Source organism: Medicago sativa, chromosome 6 (assembly GCF_051527215.1).
Source record: "Medicago sativa cultivar Bolivia chromosome 6, Bolivia_mono, whole genome shotgun sequence".
In the NCBI taxonomy this organism is placed as follows: Eukaryota; Viridiplantae; Streptophyta; class Magnoliopsida; order Fabales; family Fabaceae; genus Medicago; species Medicago sativa.
Window position 1 is genome coordinate 34,256,998 of NC_140754.1, and position 15,447 is coordinate 34,272,444.

The 15,447-nt window shown below is 35.4% G+C and overlaps 2 long non-coding RNA genes and 1 pseudogene across 2 annotated transcripts; all 3 read right to left on the reverse strand.

The window, feature by feature from the left end:
• Positions 1 to 224: 224 nt before the first annotated feature.
• On the reverse strand, positions 225 to 2,875 carry LOC146914714 (pentatricopeptide repeat-containing protein At1g11630, mitochondrial-like; annotated as a pseudogene).
• Positions 2,876 to 3,340: 465 nt separating this feature from the next.
• Positions 3,341 to 9,042, reverse strand: LOC146914715 (uncharacterized). The gene is made up of 7 exons (XR_015014370.1): positions 9,028 to 9,042; positions 7,619 to 8,227; positions 7,126 to 7,190; positions 6,159 to 6,213; positions 5,171 to 5,362; positions 3,629 to 5,033; positions 3,341 to 3,523 (listed from the first exon to the last, which is right to left on the reverse strand). It is a non-coding gene; the product is annotated as an uncharacterized LOC146914715 (long non-coding RNA).
• A 1,247-nt stretch (positions 9,043 to 10,289) lies between these two features.
• On the reverse strand, positions 10,290 to 13,566 carry LOC146914716 (uncharacterized). Its single transcript, XR_015014371.1, has 4 exons — positions 13,432 to 13,566; positions 12,279 to 12,365; positions 11,882 to 12,119; positions 10,290 to 11,722 (listed from the first exon to the last, which is right to left on the reverse strand). It is a non-coding gene; the product is annotated as an uncharacterized LOC146914716 (long non-coding RNA).
• Positions 13,567 to 15,447: the final 1,881 nt, after the last annotated feature.

A 15,447-nucleotide genomic window follows, 5' to 3' on the forward strand; every position in this document is an offset into this window, starting at 1 on the left:
AAAAGGGACCATTATTAACAACTTGCAAAGGAAATTGAAACTAACACAAGATAGCATACACATTTTTTACATTTTTAAGAACGAGATTCAACCCTAAAAATGATCAAGGGACAATTAAAAGGAATAAAGCATATGGAACTTTTATCTACATTTTAACAAAGCATTTATCAAGAACTAAAAAAAAAAAAAAAAAAAAAAAAAGGAGTAACGATATCAATCACGCTTTACACATATATTTTCCTAAGCAATCCTAATATGTGAAACACATCAAGAATCATCAAGAAGAACAACGAGAAAGGTTTTAGGAACTTTACCGGGCAATTTGAGGCAAACAGAGGCCTATTTGGCAAGAAGGAGGGTGCAGGTAGCAAGAAGAATGCAGCAATGCTGAGAACAAAGCCCAGGCCCACACTCATGAAGCCACGCCACATTCCTCTTCTTATCTTCCTCTTCTGACTCAGATTCGGATACAACTTATACCTCTCTTCATCAAATTCAACGATTTCCCAACCTCATCAAACTTCTTCTCACTATGAAACCCACTTTCGTTATTAATCGTTGCAATACTAGATTCAACATTGTTCCTTTCGTTTCATCAAAAATCGAAAAAAACAGAATTACTGGAACTTGATTCAGCAAGCGACTTAATCACCAAATTACAAGTCTCAACATCAGGTTTAATATCGTAAATCCTCGGAAAATCGAGATAAATTCTCGTTACCTCTTCATGATTCTTGGCAAGAATCGCAGCCAAAAGCAAGGTATTAAGCGATTTAACAGAAGCAACAATGTTGAGATTCTCACGCATGAATTTGAAAGTATCGAGAGCTTGATTCATCATATTCGCTTGACCGTAAGGAACGATAACGTGAGAGACAAACCTTTCGTTTTGGAGATCGGAATGTGATTGGAGAAGCTCATCGAGGAATTGACGGAGAGTGTCATAGTTTTTGCCGGCGGAGAGTTTGGAGACGGCGGTGGAGAGAGCAAGTCGGTTGAGGTGGGAGTCAGGGGAGAGAGAAGCAGCACGGCAGATTGAGAGGATGGTTTCGGATTTGAGGAGACGGAGGCCGGAGGGGAGTGTTAGGCGGTGTTGTGTGCGGTGGTTTTGTCTGAATCTTGATCGGAGGTGGGAGCAATGGCGGTGGAGGACTCTGCTTTCTCCATAATGAGGAGAGAGCAAGCAAGAATGTGAGAATGGAGAGAGATAGTGGTGAATTTTGGTGGTGGAAAATTAGTTGTGGTGGTTTAGGTGGTGGTGGAAGTTAGTTATGGTGGAGAAAGAAGGTGGTTGAAGGTTGTTATGGTGGAGAAAAGTTGTTAGAAGAGAGGGAAAATAATTATGAATTTTTGTGATTTTTGTGTAAAAAAAATGATTAATGAGAAAAATGATTAGTGTGATTAGTTGTGTTGAAAATTGACCATGCCTTGACTTATATAGGTGAGGTGGTAAGCTTGGACCAATGAGATAATGCCATGTGGCACCTGACTTGTAACAAACTTTTGTGGACCAATAACATTTGGACACGTGGCACTTGGACTCTAACAAACTAAAAAAGGGATTAAAATGCAAATAATAAAAGTACGAGGACCAAAATGAAAATTAAACTAAAATCGAATTGAAAAAGTAAATTGAAAAATAACGTAAAGCGAGACGATTAAAAATGACAAAGCAGATTAAAATGAATCAGAAATATTATGTGAAATGACCAAAACGCCCCTAGGGACTAAAATGACTCGAAACGACTCGAATGCAATTTTAAAATGATTTTTTAACAAAGGATTAAAGCAAGAGTTTATTCAAACAAATTAAAAGACTCAGAGACAAATTTTTAGAATTTAAACAGGGTTTTAACACATGAAAAGACTAAAATGCCCCTAGGGGCAAAACTGACTCAAAATGACTTCAAATGCAAATTTTAAAATGGATTTTGACATAGAATGAAACAGAGACTTATTCAAACTACTTGAAAGGACTCAAACAAATCTTAACACATGAAAAGACTAAAATGCCCCTAGGGGCAAAACTGACTCAAAATGACTTCAAATGCAATTTTAAAATGGATTTTGACATAGAATGAAACAGAGACTTATTCAAACTACTTGAAAGGACTCAAACAAATCTTTAAAAGACTGAAAGAACTTTTGACATAGGAAATGACTAAAATGCCCCTAGGGGCTATACTGACTAAAAAAATGACTTAACTGATATTTTTGAAATGAATTTTGACATGAGATTGAAACAAGGGCTTATACAAACCAATTTAAAAGACTCAAACAATTTTCAAAGATTAAAATGAATTGAATGCAGGAAATGACTAAAATACCCTTTTATGTGAATTTTGCAAATAACATTGAAATAAAATGCAGAGAAAGATGCAATTGATCAGAGACATATCAAATGACTTATAATGCAAGAAAAGAAGAATTGATTAGTATTTTTAGGTCCAAAATTAGGGTATAACACACATTAATCATATCACTTATTCATACTTTGCAATATTTTTAATTGAAAAAGTCAATGTAACATAGCAAGTGGAATGTTAATTAAACTGGGGCATATAAGTGATATCCTTGTTTGAGAAATCTTGGAGAAATAGAAGGAAAATCCCATGCCTACAACCACCACTTCCCTTTTTTTCATTCACGTACCTACCTTTCCTATCCTAGGATTCAAATTTCTCTCTATCTATCTCTCCCTCTCCCTCTATCTATCTCTATCCCCATCTCTCTCCCTCCCCTCTCTCTCTCTCTCACACACATGGCCACACATTACACAGCCATACAACTGTCTTATCGACATATCTCTCAAATCGTTGTTCGGTTTCTTAGCTACACGACAATACAACCAAGCACACTACAAGAAACTTGCCATTTAGCAACGGCAGAAACCGTTGGTAAAGGTCTCAAAAGCCGTTGCTATAGGTCATAAAACCTATACCAACGCCCACCTGCTACCGTCTAGGATACTATGCTTATACCAACGGCAAGAATGCCGTCCCAATAGCTTATACCAACGGAAAATTAGCTTGATGCTATAAATTTTGGAGCTATAGCAACGACATTTTACACCTATTAAATAGCTTTAGTCAACCTCCATATTCGTTGGTATAGGATCAAACTGTCTATTGCTATAGGTTCTCTCTCTCTGTTTTTTTTTTTAATAAAATTCACCCTAATATAAATATTTTTTAATAATAATAAAATTTTCACGATAATTCCTGACCAAAAAAATAATATATTCGGCAATACTTTTTTATTGCACTACACAAAATTTAAGGTAACATAAAAAAAAATTAATTATATGATCAAAGTAGTAAGTCTTACAAACATATCAAAATAACAAAATAATGTCAATTTTATATAATAACCAACACAAAAATAGATACTACATCAAAAAAACACTAGATGAGCCTAAACATATCCAATATAGAAACAATTTCTAATCTTCCTCTCTTCCGTCTTCATCACTGCATCGACTTTAAGAATTTATCTGGTTTGGAGTACTAGCACCATCTGTGGCCTATTAAAAATAAAAATAAAATATGTTACAAACTCTACTTAATTCATGTTATCATAATATTCGAAATCTGAACTAGAAAAGTAAAATATCAATTATATAATATACCTATTTTGCAACTTGTAAAATATCATTCAAATCTTCTTGAGATAATCGATTTTGTATCACTGACATCATATTTGCCATAAACACATTTGTCCTCTCTTGACTTTCTCGCATTTTCTTAAGTTCATCCCTCAATTCTTGATTTTCAGACAAAGAAGCTTTTGATTTCTTAGGTTTGGGAATATTGCCTATACAACGCACATGTCCCCTCTTTTCAGCTCCTTTTACTCGGGAATAAATGTCATTCTTCCAAGGCATATGACTTTGTGTCCCAACCGATTGAGAAGTTTCTGCCTCATTATTATATTTGTTTAGTTCTTCCTGAAAAATTATAAGATATATAGATTATAAGAATACATTTTAAAATAGAATTCATTAATATGACAATCAAAACAATTGAAAAGGGTCACTTTTATGTCATAATCATAACAGAAATGTTCATTAAAATAGAACAATTGAACATAATTCAGAACAGAATTCAAAACAAAGTTCATTAATTTAAAACAAAATTCAGAACATAATTAAATTAGAACAACTGAACCAGAACAATTGAAACAGAATAGCAGGACTTCCACCTCGACCGCCTTTAAGCCTGGAACAACCCAAACAAAAAAGTAAATAAGTGATTGAAGATTTCAACAGAATTTGAACCATTAGAGGAAAAAAATATCTGACCCTTGCTGCCTATTTTGATCTAGTAGTTTAGATATGAACATCAATTTTCACCATTCACAAATATAAAGGATGTATTGCATTAATACATTGTCTGTTCATTCAATTTTCTACAAGAACCAGTTTCATGATAATATTAATTTGACGGTACTTTGACAATGATAACATAACATTAAATATGGTGAAGTTTGGAATTTGTTTATATTTGAGTATACCAAACATAACTCGTTTTTGCTTCTATTTGAGTGAAGTGCATGTATCAATCACCAAAAGTAAAACCGAGTGTGCTGCATGCCAGTTGTTCAAGAAATACTAGAGTTTGTGGTATTATGAAGCACGGATACGGACACCGGACACAACACGGACACGCCGACACAGCTAATAATTTGAAAAAATGACATAATTCAGTGTAATTACAAGTCTCGGTGTCGTGTCGGTGTCGGACACGACACATATCCGACACCGGGACACGCCTAATCCGAGGAGTGTCCGTGCTTGGTACACTAATATCATTTCCAATGCATCTACTTTAGACTAACAGAAATGCACGTGCATACACATACTACTTAATAGTAGACAAAACAACACTAAATGAAGTTTAACATATTAACCAATAAACCATAAAGCACAAAAAGAACCTTTGATGTGTGAAAGAAATTTTCTGTAGCCAAAAATTTCCCCTGAAGCTTAGGTATAAAAGTTGATCCTATGTCGCAATGCTGATAAGAACATGACTCTGCAAAAGTGATAATGAAATAACCAACTTTAAGCTTCTTCAAAAAAGAAAAAGAAAAAGAAATAACCAACTTGAAGAGAAACAATTCAATTAAAAGGGAATCTAACAATACAAATCAGTAAAACTAAAAGTACAACCTTTCCCCTTTTGTAATAGCACCAATGCTGCAGATCTGAACTCCGAAAAGTTTCCCCTAGTTTGGACGGTGGGATGATAATGACTTTTTTCACTTAGTGAGCTAGGAGAGGACTTCCAGGAATCAACATTATAAGAGTACCCTGCAGGAGTACAAGGATCTATGCGCAACCCCTTCTGAATATACTGAGAAGCTGCACTGAGGAGAATAAAGAATCAATACCAAATCATTTTACCATCTGAAAAGATCATGTATATATGCTGAAAGCCTCCAAGTGAAAAGATTGACAAATGAAAAGCATAAATGGGACATGGCACAACTAAAGGAATGCATATAGTTATCAAACAATTCAATGTATTTTGCTGAAATAATGTATACAAATTTACCATTCTGTAGAGAAGTTCTACTCTGTTCGCCAATATAAAGAAAGATAGTACTTCATATACATAAATTTAATTTCAAAATCATGAAAGGGAAAAAACCAGCTAGAATGGACTTGTAATAGTTGCAATGTCACTACATTCAAAAGTCAAAGTTCTACAAGGGCATATATCAATGTTAACTAGGGGTGTGGGGTAGCTCAACTGATTCGAGCTAAGGAATAAATGAGTTGGAGGTCTTGAGTTCAAACCCGGACGAAAGAGGAAAAAACTAATGTAACGACTAATTACTAACATTGGTCGTTTAAAATATATATATATTTATATATATAACAATGTTAAACCCTACACACTTTGAAAAATTCTACACATCTGAATAAGAACTGTTAGAATGCTTGGATAGTATTTTATCCAGAATAACCTTAACGGAAAATAGCATATTATTATTTAATTTTTTTAATATTTTTTTAGAGGAAAAACTACTAATAAATTGTCTAAGAAATTTAATTAAATGTTTGAAAACAGAAAAAAACAGGCCATAAATTAAATAGAACAATACAGAGTAGTAATTGAGTCTAAAGGTCTTTCAAACTCAGCGTGTGTAATTACCCAGGTTAGAATCTCCTGATATAAGCGCTTCTCTCCATGAGTCATGAGCAACATTCTGCAAAAAGAACATTCTGTAGTAATCGTTTGAAGATCAACATTGACTATTCAAGTTGAGTGTCATAGCTGAGGGAATTAAATTAAGGTTAGGCTGTTGTAGTTGTTGTTGTAAATCCATGTGTTCTCTCTACTGGTCATGAGTTATCTAAACACCAATTCATGTAAGCTTGGCTTTGTTCACATCAATATAAAGGGCTCATCTTATAATAATATCATTTCTCTTCATGCTAGTTAACAAAAAAACTGAACAAGTACAACCAAAATGTATATTAACATAAAATCATATATGTAGCTCCGAAAAGAACATGTCATATTCATTTGACCCTTGAAAATCGGTAGAATTAATATATTACACTCCCTCATTCTATTATTCTTATCACTGTTATTTTCTTGCCAAAGTAAAAAAAGCCAAAAACAAACCTTTTGCAAATATGTGGTAAAGCTGCTTCCAGACTTCTCAAGATGATGCCAAAATTGTGCTAAAAAGTATGAAAAGAATGAAGGAGACTATAAGAATGTGCTAAAAAGCCAAAGCATCATCTACAGAATGGGCAAGCATAAATATGAGGATCATCATAATGGCTAATTCTCGAAGTTCAGACCAATCTCACGGACCAAGAAAGCACATTTGTTTAAAAAATCTGCACGTATTTGAAATATAAAAAATAAATTACTGATCACATTATGGTTTAAACTTTGAAGATTACATATTCAAAATTTCAAACCTGCCATGATTATCATTATCAAATGAATGATCTATAATCTAGCTTTAGTCGGTACCTTTTTCATAGATTTATTTCTAAACACATTTGAACTTGTAAGCCTTTAGTTAAATCAGATAAATAACAGAGGAATAACAACACCTATATCTTTTTACATAATATATGGATTAGGACATGAACAAACTTACAATGTTTGATCAGGGTTGATGAATAGTTTTTCAGCTCAAAGAAACCTATTATTTAGTTTTGTTCCCTGCGTTATATTGAATAGTTACTACATAAAATATGTACAATCCACCACAACTCCTAAAATTCCATATAGATGCATCCTAACAAACAAATTGATGTCCATAATAATCAATTATACATAGTCGAGAAATTTTATCACATTTTCTTTTTTAACATAGCATCCGGTTGCACAATAAAGTGTAACCGGTTATAAGGTTTGCAAATGGTGCAACCGGTTGCTGAAGCTTGTGCAACTGGCTGCTCAAGTTTAGAAACTCATTTTAAGCCATGCTAGTATAATTGATTATCAGACAAAGAAAAATAGACAACCAAACAGTCCAGCTTATCATCATAACAATACTAAGACAAAAATGGGCAGCTAGCAAGCAATATATTGAATAGTTATCTCACAAAATTCTACCCAAGGAGGGTTCTAAGCTAAAAGGAACTCACCTCAGTAGCCAAAATCCTCTTGTCCAAGAGTTACACGATTTCGAAGCTTCTTCAAGTTCCAATTTTGGTCCAACCTTCGATCCAAACTCTCCCCAAGTCTACCAAGTTCATAGGTTCAGTTCTGGAACCACTCCATCAACTAAAACTCGTAGTTTAGCTTAATCCGCAAAATCTACGTAAAAACCTGGAAGCAAATTTCTGCAGCAATAACCCAACTTCAAACGCATTTTTCGGATTCGTTTCAGATCCAAAACATACGAAACTTATATCCGAATTGAAGGGAATTTATTGTAGAGTCCATAAATCCCATAATTGAAGGGGATTCTTATCAGCACAATAAACGATATGACCCAAAAACAGAATCTTTCCGAACAACAATCACAACAACTTCTAATCTTACCCCAAAACAGCTTTAGGCTTTTGGCTTCTAGCTTATTCAATTTCAGCTCAAATTCTATAGCAGCAAATAAAACATGTATACACAGTTTCCAAACTACTCATACAACAATTCTAACATGTTACTTCCAATAATCACTTATGGCAGCTTATGCAAACAGCTTATGCTTCAATCTCTAGATAAACTTCACTCCTATGTTGCAACTCTTTCTCCTAACAAAACAAACATGCCAAAACCACACCAGAACACACAAGTAACAACTTAAATCAAACCTTTGATTCTTTTACACAGTTTATTTTTGTGGTAAAATAATTTCATCAAGTCCAATCTTACTTGGCTTTATGTTGAATAACAAATTTGATTTGAAAATTACATAAAAGAAAGTGAATATATGTCTAAAACAGAAAGGCCATACACACAAACACACAGTATTTGGCTTCATAAAAAAAACCATGGACTCAAAGCACACTTCAATAAACACACAACACACACCACACCTCTTCAAAACGCAGCAAACAACACAAGCAAAGTCACTCAATCACTCTAACTCTATTATTCTCAGTATTTTCTTTTTCATCGCCAACAGTGTCACAAACAACACACTCAAAGTTCCACTTTTTTCATTCATTTTCTTAAGATTTATTCCTAGTATTAAAATAATATATTAATAAAAAAAAACATTTGGATTTATTCCAAGCATTTACATGTCACAAATTACAATCACAATAGAACTAGAATTTAAACACTGGATAAGCTACTACAACATTAAATTGACAGTTCATAATCAGAAATTCAAAACAAATTATTAATATTCTTTTTCCTGTTCAAACAAAAGCAACAGGCTATCAAATATTTATTTCCACCAAGTAAAATCCAAACTGAATTTGTCAAACTCTAAAGCAAAATAAACAATAAAAATGATAAACAAAAACACAGAAAAAACATGCAAAACACAAACCAACTGAACATAATGAACTAATAATGAAATAGAACTGGAGAAGAATGAAAATACCTGAAGTCTGAAACCGTAATGAGCGACAGAAGAGGAAGCGGAAATCGATTTGGAGGTTTTGAGCAGCAATCGATTTTGTGTGATTTAGGTTCAACAATAGATTTGGGGGGTTTTGAGCAGCAATGGATTTGGGATTTATGATTCAGAAAGTAATTTGGGGGTTTGTATTTGGATCCATTGAGAGTGGATTCTGTGCGATTTGTCTTCAATATGGGTCCTAGATAGGATCAAAGCAATCTATGAAGCACAGACACGGACACCAGACACCGACATGTAATAATTTGAAAAAATGACATAAAATGACATAATTCAATGATGTTATAACGGATAATGGAGATACAAACCAATTCATAGGTTTCGGAGTGGACAAATCCAGGAGCGTCGTTATCAGAAGTTTGTAAAGGAGCGCCACAGCCATAGCAAGAAGCGACGACAATGGAAGTTTTAAGAGGCTTCTCTTTCTTTCTACTGTTGTTGTTCTGATTGAGGATGAGTTTGGTTGCTTCAAATGACTGCTGGCGTTCGAGGAACTTCTCTCCTAGTGACGGAGCAGCGGCTCCAGTGCCTTCTGGTAAGCGAGATTTGGAAGGACGAGATAATTCACAGAGAATGAGACAAGGTTTGGAGTGAATTTGAGGGAATTTGGGGTTTGGGAGAGAAAGAAGTGTTAAGAAAGTGAATAGGATTTTACAATTTGGGATTATTGATTCTGAGAGAGTTCTGAGTGAGAAGTTAGGATTTTGTGTTACATTCCTGTGTGATTTGGGCTTTTCTTTTTGTTTTTTTTTTTTGAATTTTTGTTGTGGGAATTAAAGAAAATGGTGAAAATTTTAGCGAGCTTCCTTGGAGCCAATTGAATATTTCGTGGAAACTTGTGCCGCTTTTTCTCTCTTAACTTATAGCAACCACTGTTTGAAATTCAGTTGCTATATTTTATCTATAGCAACGTTTTTTACTGCGATTACTAAAGGCTACCGTTGCTATATGGCAAATTTCTTGTAGTGGCATTTTCTCGATTCATCAATTATTCAGTGAAATTTTTAGAGACATTTTTGTATATAAATTTTTTTGATTCTAAATAAGTTTGTCAAAAGAATAATTTTGTTCTATGTTTAGTTTGGATTATTTTTTTTATATTGTGCAAGACAATAAAAAGCATACGTTTTGAAAGTAAACGGAGATAAGATTTTATGATCATCACTTCAGGCATAACAATAATTGTATAGTCTTGTATGTGTGATAACATGTCGAGCCACATAAACTTTGCATGATACTAATTGCTTCCATGTAATTGAATTAGAAGAATCGGTTCTCTCATCTTATATCGTTAAAACAACTTCATCACTTGGCCTTTAATCCAAAATGATCATCAAAATCTAAAAGAAAAATATATTTAAATAAACATTAGTCACTTAACTTGATAGAAACAGTTATATGTAAATAGTCCAAAAATTGTATTATGCGAGTCTATCAATAGATTATGCACCTCTATCTGCCAATTTCGGTCCCTTTTCCATGTTTCATGGTGATATCCATTTGCTGCCTTTGGTTGAGAATGTTTTAAAGTAAATAGAAAAAAAATGCTTATTCAAGAAACAAAAAAAATGCATACAATCTGCAAGGCATTTTTTATTGCTAACTGATATAAATGTTGACTTAGCATCACTGTACAATGGATCCTTCACGGCTATAAAAAAAACAACATCATCAATAGCAAATAGAAGGCCCTTTTAATTTAAAAAATTAGAAAATTTAAAGTGTGAGATGGACTTGGGCACCGCCGCATTGAATAGAAAGATACAACTTCATCTATCATTTGTCTGCATGAACAAATTGAAAGTTCAAACCATTAAGCTATATCAAAATTCCAGAAAATGAAAAAGAGAAATCGTTCAATTGTTTGTATAATTTGTTTATTGGTAACTGCTGTAATTTTCATCATGAAGCAGTTCAATTGAAACTGGAATATGAAGAAAATTATTAAGAGATCCACAATTTCAACCTGATCCCCTTCATGTTATCATTAATCATTATTATGAGGCAATGGTTATCATTTCCTAAATAATTATAAGACCTCATGATCATTTCAATGAACATATCACTCTCACTATTCATTCCTTGTTCATTTAAAGCATGCCTAAACTTTTTAAAATTTGAAGATATATTTGAAATTGGATATAATTGTATGAGATTAATTTCTATACATTGTGAGTATAACATTTTTTACACTTCATCCAATCAAATCACATGATATTCCCATTTTTGTTGGTTAGTTCCTAAAATATCTCCATAAATCCTTAAAAAAAATATCTACATAAATATTTATGTGTCATGATTTGATTGGATGTTTGTGTAATATAATTTTACACTGTCAGTGCAGTGCACACAAATTAAAGCCTGATTATATATGACAAAAGAACAATCAATGATAAGAAATGGTTATCTAAAAACATTTTAACTTTAAACCAACAGGAAAATGGTTAAAGTATTAGTAAGTAATGGGGCTAATGATGGACAAAGCCTGATATCGAAATCGGGGAAACATGGCCAATCATGCATTTCCATCATAGCATTTAGTGTTTGGCTGCAGCCACAAAACGCTAAGCACGTCGTTGGCTCTACGTTGGTGTTTGCAACTTCTCTATATCTTTGGTGGAGAGATATTTGTCAACCTCGAATAGTGTACCCCTTCCTTCTGCGAACAACGACCATTTTCCAGTAGAACAAATAAATATTTAAAGCATGATATATATAAACAAACAATGAAAGTATAAGTAAAATAAAAATGAAACAATAATGATATAATAGATAGATTCGTAAAATAGAAAAATTGTATAATATAATTGAAGAATACCTTCATTGCCTATGCGGCTACTCCATCACATGCCGGTCCTTGGGAAAAAAATGAAGAAAATGAGGACCAAACAATGAGACAAATATAATAAAAGGAATAAATGACCATAACCAAAAAGAAGAAGAAATGAGCCCCCTCTCGTTGCTGCCGGTGGCAGTCTAACTACCGTGATCGCCCCTTGTGCTTACGTCATTGTGAGACGACCACTTCATCCCCCTTTTGCCGATGCTTTCTCTCTCTGCCGTAACCAAATTTAGGACAAACACTAATGGTTGGATTTACAATTTGATAAGGCTCATGTATTATCTCAAGTATTTTGATCCCTAAAAAAAAATCTCAAGTATTTTGATAAAAGTCATGGATAAGAGGAAATCTAGGCAACTCGAAGCATGCATACATACAATCATAGTAGTTTTCTTCTTGCCATATGGGTTGAAGCATCAGCATAATTCTCCTCTCTTTACATTTTTTCCTTACTCATATCCTGAAACAAATAAGTAATGCACTACGTTAGCACAGAAACTAACTTAACGTAGCATTGATAATCAATTAATGGATTCCCATTTCTACTACTATAATCAATTCACTTTACAAACTACATCATTTCAATTCATCAAAAATTTTCAAAAAAAAAAAAAAAAAGGGATAAAAATTATGAGAGTTGTTTATGATTTAATTTGACATCACAATCTGGTTGCCAACAAAGAATTAATGTGGAGAGTGGAAGAGATGTAGAGAGAAGGGGTTTACCCTCTATCTTTTTCAGTTACGTTTTTTTTTCTTTCTTTCTGTGATTCATTGTATGGCATTGCCAATTAATGTGTTGAACTCATTTGGTCATCGCTGACGTGACACCCGCATAGGGGCCAAGTTTTGACGCCACGTCAGCGAAGACAAAGTCAAAATTGGTCTTAGGGGCCAAAACTGCCAAAGATCCAATGGGCTGTTTTGTATTTTAATTAGTTAGGGGTCCAAAATCGCAACTTTTGAAAAGATAGGGGGCCAAAAGTGCAATTAAGCCTTAAATGTAAGGGTAATTTTGTAACTATCCTTTCATTAGTTTAAACAAAAAAATTTGTGAAGCTTTGGCAAAAACCTTGAAAACTAATGAAGCTTTTTTCATATACAATCATTGCTGAAGTAGTTTTATTTTTTTTATATCATCATTACTGAAAACTAGGAATTCAACCCGTGCGTTGCACAAGTTTCATTAAAATTTATGTTAAATATTATTATTTTTATTGTTTGATTTTGTCATGGAAAATATGTTAAATCCCAAATATTATTTCTTTATGAAATTGAAGAAAATTAACCTTTACATGTATCAACTTCTCACTTTTAATTTCTTATATCTTTTTTTTGAACAAATCAAAATGGAATATAATATATTGCTCAAAGGTGTGCTAATAATGATGAAACACCCAATATCTGATACAAAAAGAAAAAAGGCACCCAACCAACGGATGCCACCACCAACAAATAAAAACAAAATTACATGACACCCATACACAAAAGTGGGTGTCTCCACCAATCATGAAAATTGATTGTACCTGATCAGAAGGAGATTGCCGGTGCTTTGAATGTGGTGGTTGTGACGGTGGTGGAACGCGTCTGAATGCTTCTTGGAGCAGATGGGGGGTGTGTACCTGCAGGCACTCCGACACTCAAGTCAGTAGAGATCAGAGAGTGAGGGTTTTTAGAGGGAGATAGAGTTCTACCTTGGGGACTGCGGTGAGTCCCCTATTTATAGAGGTGGAGGGCTGCAGAGCCGTTGAGGAGGCACACCTGGCTCTGGCAGTTACGAAATCGTGGGAAGTGTAACCGCCAGAGATTTTATTGCGGGAACGTGCACAACGTGCAAGAGAGACGTTGGGGTTCGTTTGAACCGGTCTCTTTGCTTTGTGCACCCCCTTCAGGCGAGGGGGTATGTTGTGAGCAATAATGCCAAACATGGAGTTTGGGCTTTGAATGATATTGGGCCTAAGTAAATGGGCCAAGAATCTCTTTGGCCGATCCAGAACAGTAGCCCCCCAAGTCATTGCTCTTGATAAAGAGTGATGACTTAAGTGCGGGCGTTTTGCTCGTCAGGAGCCGAACTCAAGGAAAATTCAGTTGGTACGTATCCTCGTGCTAGAGGAAGAGATGGATCTCGTTTAGCGGACTTATGCCTGCCTTGACATGGAAAATTGTTTGCGAGGCGGACTGAGAATGCTGAGACTTTGGGCCAGATAGGCTCGTCTGTCTCGAAGCATTTGTTCTCCCTCTAACGATGTAAGCTCGCCTGTCAATGTGGCGGGGTCCGACATACGTATGTCCGGCGATGAGATCGGATGGAAAGATTCCCTCGTCAGGAAGTTTGGTCGGATGTCATTCCGTAATTAATGCCAACATCTCGAGGGAGAAGTTGAGGGGACATGACCTTTGGTTTCTGAGTGACACGTGTGTAGGCTGTTAGTAGCACTTGAGTGCCTATAGTTTCCAGCTTGTTCTCGGGTTGTATTTCCGAGGTATCATCATCACCGTTGATTGGATCCTGACGTTTGGAGAAACGTAGTGAAGGATCATAGCCCTTGGATGAAGGGGTATGATTGAATCTGGGTCGTCGAAGCAGCGCTTTAGAGGAGGAGCAGCGAGTGAGGGGATGCACCGGATAGACTTTGTGACTTTTGGGTGGTTCGTGCAACGAGTATAAATAGCTCCACTGTTGTTTTGGAGAGCCATTGTATTTTCGAATTTCTCAGAGACTTAGAGATTTCCCAAAGTTTCCAAAGGCAAAGTTCTTCCGAGTTTTCGAATCCCACCTGCAACTTCAATCTCTTCTTCCTCACAGGTAGAGTTCTGAGACTCGTTTCTTTTACTTTTGTATTTTAGTTTCTGTTTTGCTTTTAGAAACCGTAGGAATGCATGCTTCTAGGGCAGAAGTAGTTTGACTCGGTGGTTTCCGCCGTTGGTTCAGTTTTGTAGGTATGTTGTCTGTTTTCTTTTTAGCGTTTAGAGAAACATTGGCGACAGGCTTAGGTTCTAGGGTTAGGGTTAGCCATATCGTAGGTTTTGGCGTATTCCCTGTCCCTTAGATTTTCTTCGTGATGGAACCTCATGGTTCTGGAGGAGACGATAGTGACCTTCTCTGTATTTTCCTCCTTCCAGGTCTGATCGTGGTGAGAAACCTAGGAAAGGATAGAAGAGCAATGTCCGTTGATTCCTGGATAAGCGGGATGATCTTAGGAGCGGCGTCCCAGTTCGCAACGGACGGCGTTGGGGTAGCACCGCGCTGTCCAATAGGGAGGAAAGAAGATTGGGAGATCCTCTTACCTAAAGTAGCGGACCGAGTGTGCTCGCGCTTCCCCAGAGATCGTTTTCCCATGTATGAATCAACTTTTAAGGAAGTGGGTTTTAGGCTTCCCTTTTCCCCTTTCCAGGTCAGCGTTCTAGAGTGGCTGGAGGTGTGTCCTTCCCAGTTGAGACCCGACTGCTTCGTCTATATGTCGGCTTTTGAGTCGGTATGTCGTTTCCTCCGACTTCCCGTCTCAAAAGACCTCTTCTTTGCTATCTTCGCTGTCCGGCGA